Raw genomic sequence first — 12,392 nt, 5'->3', positions numbered from 1 at the left:
GAAGAGGAAAGATTGTCACACCTGAGAAAGAAGATGAAAAAATAGAAGATTAAGAAAGACAGTAAGAGGAAGAGAAGAGGAACACAGAGAGAGGGTAGTTGCTAAGTTAGATGATGATGATGATGATGATGAGGAGGAGGAGGAGGAGGAGGAGGAGGAGCACTGAGGCCACGCGCTTCTTTACCTTTACCTGCCTATTCTACTCTCCCTTCCTCCTCTATACCAAACATTTTTCACACTAGGTAAATTCTTCATATAGTCATCGTTCGAATATTTAAAAGCTATCTCAAAATCATCGTTTGGGTAAATTCTAAAGTCATCTCGTCTTTATCCTTAGTTGTATCTGTCCTTCCATCATGGCGCCGCGAGGAAGACTGTCAGACTGCTACGTGGCGGCTGGCAGCGATAGACCCCGCGTAGTAATATATCAGGAATGTAGTTGTTTAAAATCAGAAAATACAAATATTGCGCCATTATTTAAGAGAAGATGGCGCCACTATAAACACTTACCTGCGCCATGACGGGCGGGCCGGCGACCATCCAGGCCCCTCAAGCAAGCCTACCGGCGCAATAGGCGTAGACGTAAAAAAAGAAAAAAAAACTTTATTATAGAGAATAAAATAACGTAGAACTCGTAAAGACCGTTTTATGTCCGAAATCGTAATGATCCATGCGCGTTCTGGATATTACTGGCTTAGGAACTAGTTTGTAATGTGCACTGCAAGGCACCTATCAGGCTCAGTCTGTCTATAGAGGCGCTCGTGAAACAAGAACAATGGACTTAGAAAAAATCGTGAGGCCAGCGTGGAAAAATAAACCCCTTGTGACATAACCACGCTTGTCCGCCTGTCAAAACCCCGTCGTACGTGCTAGTAATGTTGTAATTACCACCACACCGTGCCCTTAATGCGGACCCGGTAGGAGCCGCTGTTCCTAAGATTATCCAAATGCAGTCATGAAGGAAGGCGTTGCAAAGATTTTTTCATTAACTAATCCAAGAGTGGTATCAGAATAAGTGGGTACAGTTTGAGTGAGTTGTTTTGCTAGTGGGCATGTTAGTGCATATGAGAAGAGCTGAAGGATGAGTATAATGTGGAGTGTGTGTTTAAAGTGAATGGTTTGAGTATATACAAGTGTACATGAGAACAGAGTGTATGTTTATAAGTGTATGTATATATCATTATCCCACCCGGGCAATCAAGCCAAGGTCTGCATCCCACCCGGGCAATCAAGCCAAGGTCTGCATCCCACCCAGGCGATTAAGCCAAGGTCCGCAATCATTATCCCACCCGGGCAATCAAGCCAAGGTCTGCATCCCACCCGGGCGATTAAGCCAAGGTCCGCAATCATTATCCCACCCGGGCGATTAAGCCAAGGTCAGCAAACATTATCCCACCCGGGCGATTAAGCCAAGGTCCGCATCCCACCCGGGCGATTAAGCCAAGGTCCGCATCCCACCCAGGCAATCAAGCCAAGGTCCGCATCCCACCCGCGCAATTAAGCCAAGGTCCGCAATCATTATCCCACCCGGGCAATTAAGCCAAGGTCCGCAATCATTATCCCACACATGCAATTAAGCCAAGGTCCGCATCCCACCCGGGCAATTAAGCCGAGGTCCGCATCCCACCCGGGCAATTAAGCCAAGGTCCGCAATCATTATCCCACCCGTGCAATTAAGCCAAGGTCAGCATCCCACCCAGGCGATTAAGCCAAGGTCAGCAATCATTATCCCACCCGGGCGATTAAGCCAAGGTCCGCATCCCACCCGGGCGATTAAGCCAAGGTCAGCAATCATTATCCCACCCGGGCGATTAAGCCAAGGTTCACATCCCACCCGGGCGATTAAGCCAGGTCCGCATCAACCCGGGCGATTAAGCCAAGGTCACCAGTCATTATCCCACCCGGGCGATTAAGCCAAGGTCTGCATCCCACCCGGGCGATTAGGCCAAGGTCCGCATCCCACCCGGGCGATTAAGCCAAGGTCAGCATCCTACCCGGGCGATTAAGCCAAGGTCAGCAATCATTATCCCACCCGGGCGATTAAGCCAAGGTCCGCATCCCACCCGGGCGATTAAGCCAAGGTCTGCATCCCACCCGGGCGATTAAGCAAAGGTACACAATCATTATCTCACCCGGGCGATTAAGCAAAGGTTCACAATCATTATCTCACCCGGGCGATCAAGCCAAGGTCCGCATCCCACCCGGGCGATTAAGCCAAGGTCTGCATCCCACCCGGGCGATTAAGCCAAGGTCAGCAGTCATTATCCCACCCGGGCGATTAAGCCAAGGTCCGCATCCCATCCGGGCGATTTAGCCAAGGTCCGAATCCCACCCGGGCGATTAAGCCAAGGTCTGCATCCCACCCGGGCGATTAAGCCAAGGTCCGCAATCATTATCCCACCCGGGCGATCAAGCCAAGGTCCGCATCCCACCCAGGAGATTAAGCCAAGGTCCGTATCCCACCCGGGCGATTAAGCCAAGGTCCGCAATTATTATCCCACCTGGGCGATCAAGCCAAGGTCCACATCCCACCCGGGCGATTAAGCCAAGGTCAGCAATCATTATCCCACCCGGGCAATCAAGCCAAGGTCCGCATCCCACCCGGGCGATTAAGCCAAGGTCAGCAATCATTATCCCACCCGGGCAATCAAGCCAAGGTCTGCATCCCACCCGGGCAATCAAGCCAAGGTCCGCATCCCACCCGGGCGATTAAGCCAAGGTCCGCAATTATTATCCCACCCGGGCAATCAAGCCAAGGTCCGCATCCCACCCGGGCGATTAAGCCAAGATCAGCAATCATTATCCCACCCGGGCAATCAAGTCAAGGTCCGCATCCCACCCGGGCGATTAAGTCAAGGTCAGCAATTATTATCCCACCCTGGCAATCAAGCTAAGGTCCGCATCCCACCCGAGCTATCAAGCCAAGGGCCACATCCCACCCCGGCAATCAAGCTAAGGTCCGCATCCCACCAGAGCAATCAAGCCAAGGGCCACATCCCACCCCGGCAATCAAGCTAAGGTCCGCATCCCACCAGAGCTATCAAGCCAAGGGCCACATCCCACCCCGGCAATCAAGCTAAGGTCCGCATCCCACCAGAGCTATCAAGCCAAGGGCCACATCCCACCCCGGAAATCAAGCAAAGGTCCGGATCCCATCCGAGCTATCAAGCCAAGGGCCACATCCCACCCCGGCAATCAAGCAAAGGTCCGGATCCCACCCGAGCTATCAAGCCAAGGGCCACATCCCACCCCGTCAATCAAGCTAAGGTCCGCATCCCACCAGAGCAATCAAGCCAAGGGCCATATCCCACCCCGGATATCAAGCTAAGGTCCGCATCCCACCCGGGCAATCAAGCCAAGGTCAACATCCCACCCGGGCAATCAAGCCAAGGTCAGCGATCATTATCCCACCCGGGCAGTTAAGCCAAGGTCAGCATCCCACCCGGACAGTCAAGCCAGGGTCAGCAACCCTCCCCATTCCTCCGGGCTTGGGACCGGCTCTTAGTTGGGCTGGCTTGCCCCCCAAGAGGCTGGGTTAACAGTTTTGTTCCCCCTTTCTTCACCTCTTTCTACGTACAACAACTTTTGTTTTCACAGTCTCCGTAACAGATGCAGTGGAAGGTTCACGGCACCTTCAGTTGTCTTTCAACAACTGTAATTTCTTGTTTCTTTACTAACTTCATCTGTTTCGTTAATGACTTCCCTTTCCAACGTCTCCGCCTTCTTTTTTGAGGGTAATTGTGCTTCTTCCTCAAAGTGTGTCCGCGATTCGTCATCACTCAACTATACGTTGTTCTCCTTAGGATCGTCATCAAGGTTACTGTAACGCATATATTGAGGGCATTTGGTGCTGGCGGCCTCTTCTGATCGCCTGCAGGGGCCGGGGACCTCCTCGGGGCCCCTCAGTAACTCCGTCTCTGCCGTGAGGGGGCCCAATGCTTCCCCCTCGGCCCCCGCCCCCGGCCCCAGCAGGAAGACTGTTTGGCTCTTCACAAAATGCCAAGACGAAGATAAAGTTAATATATTTTTTAAGTGTATTGATGCTGATGAAACCGAGTTTATCAATTCTAGGATGGAAAACCGGATAGACTCCCGACCGTGGATTCAGCATCGAAAACCTGTTCTTGCGACACCATCCGGCAGAGACCGTTTCTTTATAGGAGGGAATGTCTAATAAAGAGAAACTGTACTGCGCAGATCAAAATAACCAGGCAAACACACACACACACACACACACACACACACACACACACACACACACACACACACACACACACACACACACACACACACACACACACACACACACACACACACACACACACACACACACACACACACACACACATGCGTGTACACTTATGAAAGAAATTTCAAAAAAGAGAAAATAGTGTAAGGAGAGAAAGAGGGAGAAAGAATTAAGAAAGATACAATGATGTGAACAAAAGAAAGGAGAGAGAGAGAGAGAGAGAGAGAGAGAGAGAGAGAGAGATTGATATTGATATCTTTATTGGCCATTGATATAATATAATATGTTATAAACATAAACAGTAATAGTACAGCCCAGGTCCATTAAGCAAGAAGCTTTTGTATGGACCAGTTTTAATGAACAAAGAAATACATAAAACATGCAAATGTTTTGGCCTAGTTGAAGACAGTATCTATCATGTATAAGACATAAATACAGCACATTTTAGTTTATTGCCTACTCACACAAATACATGTACATGCAGACCCACATATGTACATACATAATCACATACATACATACATACATATACACATACATATACATACATACACACATATATGCAGCCTAGCATACATATACAAATACATACATAAAGAAATGCACATATACGTTCATACAAACAATACACATACACACCATATACATACATATGGACATACATACAAACATATATACATACATACATACATACAAATACATACACATATACACATACATATACACACATATATACACATACACACATTCATACGCATCCACATACATACTTATGTACATACATACACACACATACATACACAAATACATACACACACACATACATATATACACATACATACACACATACATACATATACATATACATACACACACATATGCTGCATACATAAACACATATACACATACACATACATACATACATACATACACATATACATATATACACACACATATACATACACACATATACATTCACATACACGCACACATACATACACATACATACATGTATATATAGTATTGTAAATAATAATAGTAGAAAATAAAAAATAATAATAATAATAATAATAATAATAGTAATAATAATATTAACATGTCTGATTATTGTTCATAACTTTGCAATAAAGATGATTTAATTTTGCCTTTAAATGTATTAATAGAAGTGAGTGATTTGATATCCTGTGGGAGGTTGTTCCAGTGTGTGACGCCCCGCACACTCACACTGCGCTGAGCCTGGACAGTGCGACAGTACGGTACTCTTAGGTCATGTGGTCGTCTTGTGTTGATGTTATGAGACAGTGGCTGGAATATGTTGGTGGGATACACATGTAATGCTTTGAACACAAATAAACAAGTCTGAAGTAATATAAGATCTGGTAATTTGAGAAGCTTGTAGTCACAAAAGAGAGGGTTGGTATGTTCATATTTTGATTTATATGACATTACCCTAATAACTTTTTTCTGTGCAACAAATAGTTGGTCTATAAGTGTTTTGAATGCTCCTCCCCAAACTGCTGAACAATACAATAACACTGGATATACAGTAGAATAATATATTAGTTTTAGGGAATCTTTAGTTACATTATTTCTAATTCTATATATTACACCTGTGACTTGAAATATTCTAATACAAACTTGCTGTAGGTGAGCTTTCCACGTTAGGTTTTCGTCAATTGTTACACCTAGGAATTTTATGTTGTTGACTCGACTCAATGATTTATTATTTAATTGTACATCAATATTGTCTTGAATTGAATGTATGGAACTAGATAGCATATAGAATGTCTTTGAAATATTTAGTGTTAATTTATTAGCAGTAATCCAATTTGATACATTTATTAGTTCTTTATTTAGAATTGCTATAATATCTTTAATGTTGTGACCCTGTACATATATTGTGGCATCATCTGCAAACAACAAAAAAATTAATTTAGTACTTGTGTATATTATATCATTGACATATATTAAAAAGAGAATTGGTCCCAGAATAGACCCTTGTGGAACAACGCACCTGACCGTACTGTAGGAGGAAGATTTGTTATTCTATACTGTAAATTGTGTTCTGGAGGACAAATTGCCATATATACTTAATTTATGCAGCAAAATGTGATGGGATATGGTATCAAAAGCCTTACTTAGGTCACAAAATACTGTAATTTGATTACTTTTATGATCTAATGTATCATGAATACTTTGGCAAAGTTGGTGAATAGCTAGTTCAGTGGAGTAATTGGATCTAAAGCCATACTGACAGTCGGTTAAAAGTGAAAATTTTGTGAAGTAGTCAATCAATCTAATGGCAATTAATTTTCAAATATTTTGCTAATGCTTGGAAGGATAGAAACCGGCCTGTAATTATTATAATTAGATTTTTCACCTTTCTTAAATATTGGTATCACTTTTGCTACTTGCAAATGTTTAGGAAAGTAACCCTCTGTAAAACATTTATTTATAATGAACTTTAAAAATGGAGAAATTTCAGTAGTACATTCCTTAAGTACTTTTATATTGATGTCATCAAACCCCGGAGACGTAACTTTTAGATTATTTATAACATCCTTAATTTCTTGCTCTGTTGTGGGTTTAAGAAAGAATGAGAAAGGGACTGGCTCTGGAAGAAAGGACTCAAATGAAACTGAAGGTGGACCGATATCTGAAGCTAATTTGCTACCAATATTCGTGAAGTAGTTATTAAATTCGTCTGCAATATCGCTGTCATTAGATACAGTTTTATCTTGAAAATTCATTGAAGTTGGCAATTTAGATCTATTTATCCCCATTAAGTAATGTAAAGTTTTCCATGTTTTTTTAGAGTCACCTGATTGTTCACTAAATTTTTCTTTAAAGTAATTCTCTTTGGCTGTCCTTATTATTGATGTCAACGTATTCCTATATCGTTTAAATATTGTTTCATAGGTTAGTGGCCATTTTGCGTATAACTTTTGTAACTTGTTACGATGTTTTATTGACTTTATTAAACCTGGAGTTATGTATTGCTTGCCAAAATGTTTTTCTTTAACCAAAAATGATTTTATTGGGAAATTAATGTTATATAGTCTCTTGAATGTGTCCATGTAGAAATTAAATATATTTTCAGTTCCTTCATTATTAGCTACTTCTAAATCCCACCTAAATTTTTTTTATTTCTTCTTTGAAAGTTGCAATTTTATCATTGGTAATAATTCTCTTTGTTACATGCACATATGATATATCGTTAAGGGCAAGTGTAGAAAAAAGACCAAATACCGGGAAGTGGTCACTGATTGATGAATAAAATATACCACTTTTCATATAATTGTAAATGTCATGTGACCATATATGATCAATTAATGTTGCAGAGGTAGAGGTTACTCTGGTTGGCTTTAAAATACTTTGAAAGAAGTTCTAGGAATGGAACATATTAATGTATGAAATGGTATTGTTATTGGCATTTAACAGGTTAACATTAAAATCTCCCATCAAATAACATGGTAAACTAAGATTAGATACATAATCTAAAATTTGCTCCATTGATTCAAAAAAATCATTAAGTGATGCATTGGGTGGTCAGTAAAAACACCTATTATGAAATTTGAAGGCTTGATTATTTTAATACATCGTGATTCAAGGTGTGGTAGTTTTAAACAAGCGTTAGTAATCTTTTCTCCTTGAAACTTGTTATGCAGATAAATAGCTAAGCCTCCCCCTTGTGTTGACTTATTCTGAAAGTATGAAAAGTAGTTACTCTGGTTATATAAGTTACATATGGCATCATTTAGACGTGTTTCACATAACCCGATAGCATCAAAAGAGAGAGAGAGATGTAAAAAAAAAAAAAAATTATTATAGAGAATAAAATAACGTAGAACTCGTAAAGACCGTTTTATGTCCGAAATCGTAATGATCCATGCGCGTTCTGGATATTACTGGCTTAGGAACTAGTTTGTAATGTGCATTGCAAGGCACCTATCAGGCTCAGTCTGTCTATAGAGGCGCTCGTGAAACAAGAACAATGGACTTAGAAAAAATCGTGATGCCAGCGTGGAAAAATAAACCCCTTGTGACATAACCACGCTTGTCCGCCTGTCAAAACCCCGTCGTACGTGCTAGTAATGTTGTAATTACCACCACACCGTGCCCTTAATGCGGACCCGGTAGGAGCCGCTGTTCCTAAGACTATCCAAATGCAGTCATGAAGGAAGGCGTTGCAAAGATTTTTTCATTAACTAATCCAAGAGTGGTATCAGAATAAGTGGGTAAAGTTTGAGTGAGTTGTTATGCTAGTGGGCATGTTAGTGCATATGAGAAGAGCTGAAGGATGAGTATAATGTGGAGTGTGTGTGTTTAAAGTGAATGGTTTGAGTATATACAAGTGTACATGAGAACAGAGTGTATGTTTATAAGTGTATGTATATATCATTATCCCACCCGGGCAATCAAGCCAAGGTCTGCATCCCACCCGGGCAATCAAGCCAAGGTCTGCATCCCACCCAGGCGATTAAGCCAAGGTCCGCAATCATTATCCCACCCGGGCAATCAAGCCTAGGTCTGCATCCCACCCGGGCAATCAAGCCAAGGTCTGCATCCCACCCGGGCAATCAAGCCAAGGTCTGCATCCCACCCGGGCGATTAAGCCAAGGTCCGCAATCATTATCCCACCCGGGCGATTAAGCCAAGGTCAGCAATCATTATCCCACCCGGGCGATTAAGCCAAGGTCCGCACCCCACCCAGGCAATCAAGCCAAGGTCCGCATCCCACCCGGGCAATTAAGCCAAGGTCCGCAGTCATTATCCCACCCGGGCAATTAAGCCAAGGTCCGCAATCATTATCCCACCCGGGTAATTAAGCCAAGGTCCGCATCCCACCCGGGCAATTAAGCCGAGGTCCGCATCCCACCCGGGCAATTAAGCCAAGGTCCGCAATCATTATCCCACACGGGCGATTAAGCCCAGGTCCACATCCCACCCGGGCGATTAAGCCAAGGTCCGCATCCCACCCGTGCGATTAAGCCAAGGTCACCAGTCATTATCCCACCCGGGCGATTAAGCCAAGGTCCGCATCCCACCGGGCGATTTAGCCCAGGTCTGCATCCAACCCAGGCGATTAAGCCAAGGTCCGCAATCATTATCCCACCCGGGCGATTAAGCCAAGTTCCGCATCCCACCCGGGCGATTAAGCCATGGTCTGCATCCCACCCGGGCGATTAAGCCAACGTCAGCAGTCATTATCCCACCCGGGCGATTAAGCCAAGGTCCGCAATCATTATCCCACCCGGGCGATCAAGCCAAGGTCCGCATCCCACCGGGCGATTAAGCCAAGGTCTGCATCCCACCCGGGCGATTAAGCCAAGGTCAGCAGTCATTATCCCACCCGGGCGATTAAGCCAAGGTCCGCATCCCACAGGGCGATTAAGCCAAGGTCCGCATCCCACCGGGCGATTAAGCCAAGGTCTGCATCACACCCGGGCGATTAAGCCAAGGTCCGCAATGATTATCCCACCCGGGCGATCAAGCCAAGGTCCGCATCCCACCCAGGAGATTATGCCAAGGACCGCATCCCACCCGGGCGATTAAGCCAAGGTCTGCAATTATTATCCCACCCGGGCGATCAAGCCAAGGTCCGCATCCCACCCAGGAGATTATGCCAAGGTCCACATCCCACCCGGGCGATTAAGCCAAGATCAGCAATCATTATCCCACCCGTCCAATCAAGCGAAGGGCCGCCTCCCACCGGGCGATTAAGCCAAGGTCAGCCATCATTATCCCACCCTGGCAAATCAAGCCAAGGTCCGCATCCCACCCGAGCTATCAAGTCAAGGGCTACATCCCACCCCGGCAATCAAGCTAAGGTCCGCATCCCACCAGAGCTATCAAGCCAAGGGCCACATCCCACCCCGGCAATCAAGCTAAGGTCCGCATCCCACCAGAGCAATCAAGCCAAGGGCCACATCCCACCCCGGCAATCAAGCAAAGGTCCGCATCCCACCCGAGCTATCAAGCCAAGGGCCACATCCCACCCCGGCAATCAAGCAAAGGTCCGCATCCCACCAGAGCTATCAAGCCAAGGGCCACATCCCACCCCGGCAATCAAGCTAAGGTCCGCATCCCACCAGAGCTATCAAGCCAAGGGCCACATCCCACCCCGGCAATCAAGCTAAGGTCCGCATCCCACCAGAGCAATCAAGCCAAGGTCAACATCCCACCCGGGCAATCAAGCCAAGGTCAGCGATCATTATCCCACCCGGGCAGTTAAGCCAAGGTCAGCATCCCACCCGGACAGTCAAGCCAGGGTCAGCAACCCTCCCCATTCCTCCGGGCTTGGGACCGGCTCTTAGTTGGGCTGGCTTGCCCCCCAAGAGGCTGGGTTAACAGTTTTGTTACCCCTTTCTTCACCTCTTTCTACGTACAACAACTTTTGTTTTCACAGTCTCCGTAAAAGATGCAGTGGAAGGTTCACGGCACCTTCAGTTGTCTTTCAACAACTGTAATTTCTTGTTTCTTTACTAACTTCATCTGTTTCGTTAATGACTTCCCTTTCCAACGTCTCCGCCTTCTTTTTTGAGGGTAATTGTGCTTCTTCCTCAGTGTGGCCGCGATTCGTCATCACTCAACTATACGTTGTTCTCCTTAGGATCGTCATCAAGGTTATTGTAACGCATATATTAAGGGCATTTGGTGCTGGCGGCCTCTTCTGACCGCCTGCAGGGGCCGGGGACCTCCTCGGGGCCCCTCAGTAACTCCGTCTCTGCCGTGAGGGGGCCCAAGGCTTCCCCCTCGGCCCCCGCCCCCGGCCCTAGCAGGAAGACTGTTTGGCTCTTCACAAAATGCCAAGACGAAGATAAAGTTAATATATTTTTTAAGTGTATTGATGCTGATGAAACCGAGTTTATCAATTCTAGGATGGAAAACCGGATAGACTCCCGACCGTGGATTCAGCATCGAAAACCTGTTCTTGCGACACCATCCGGCAGAGACCGTTTCTTTATAGGAGGGAATGTCTAATAAAGAGAAAACTGTACTGCGCAGATAAAAATAACCAGGCAAACACAGACACACACACACACACACACACACACACACACACACACACACACACACACACACACACACACACACACACACACATGCGTGTACACTTATGAAAGAAATTTGAAAAAAGAGAAAATAGTGTAAGGAGAGAAAGAGAGAGAAAGAATTTAGAAAGATACAATGATGTGAACAAAAGAAAGGAGAGAGAGAGAGAGAGAGAGAGAGAATCAGAATCAGAATCAGAATGCTTTATTCCATTAAAGTACAATGTACAATGGCTTTTCTCTTAATTACTAAATACTTTACATGTAGTACAGATATCATATATAAGACTTTCTTTAACTAATCTTTTATCTTAATTACTAAATATTTACATGGGATATCATATATAGGAACTTGCTAGATATAATACATATGTACGAGATAAGTGTATATTATGTCCTTCACGCGTTCTTTAGCAAAAGCCTCCTTGAAGAGCGTGAATAGTTAGGGCTTTCTTGAAGCTCGTGAGTGACGGGAGTTCTTTTATATTAGGGGGGAGCTTGTTCCATGCTCTTGGTCCACTTACTAATAGTGACCGCGCACCATTGTCTGTTCTCACTCTTGGGATAAATAGGTCTCCGTTTTGTCTCGTTACAAGTTCGTTAATTTGTGTTACATATGGTAAGTTTAGTAGCCACTCAGGATAATATTTATGGGTCACTTTATACACCATTATGCACTGATCGAATTTCACTTTTTCTTTCATCTTTATCCACTTTAGTTCTTGTAACACAGGTCGCGTCTTTTGTAGCCCCCAGCAGCAACTTTGGCAGCGAAGTTTTGCAGTTTTTGCACTCGCTGCATGAGGGTCTCATTGGTGTTGCCCCATATTTTTAGTCCGTAATTGATTAGACTTAACACTAGTGTCTTGGTAACAATCACTCTGGTGTCCTTATCAAATATGTCCTTAATTCTGTTTATGAACATTATAACCCTTATTACTTTTTTGTTGACTTGATATATGTGTGTCGAACGTCATGTACTTGTTAAAGTAAACACCCAATATTTTAACATGTTTGCTTATTGGTATATCACTTCCGTCAAAGTTGATGGTCATATCATCTGGTAAGCTCGATAACAGTTGCTGTGT

The 12,392-nt window shown here is 44.5% G+C and overlaps 1 long non-coding RNA gene across 1 annotated transcript; it reads left to right on the top strand.

Annotated features, from left to right (window-relative positions):
- The first annotated feature begins 2,732 nt into the window (after positions 1-2,732).
- LOC126994122 (uncharacterized) lies at positions 2,733-10,631 on the top strand. The gene is made up of 3 exons (XR_007748810.1): positions 2,733-3,019; positions 10,143-10,204; positions 10,391-10,631. It is a non-coding gene; the product is annotated as an uncharacterized LOC126994122 (long non-coding RNA).
- Positions 10,632-12,392: the final 1,761 nt, after the last annotated feature.

The sequence above is a fragment of the Eriocheir sinensis genome, unplaced genomic scaffold (assembly GCF_024679095.1).
Source record: "Eriocheir sinensis breed Jianghai 21 unplaced genomic scaffold, ASM2467909v1 Scaffold724, whole genome shotgun sequence".
Classification (NCBI taxonomy): Eukaryota; Metazoa; Arthropoda; class Malacostraca; order Decapoda; family Varunidae; genus Eriocheir; species Eriocheir sinensis.
The sequence above is the reverse complement of the archived record's forward strand: the minus strand, read 5'-3'. Positions and strand labels throughout refer to the sequence as shown.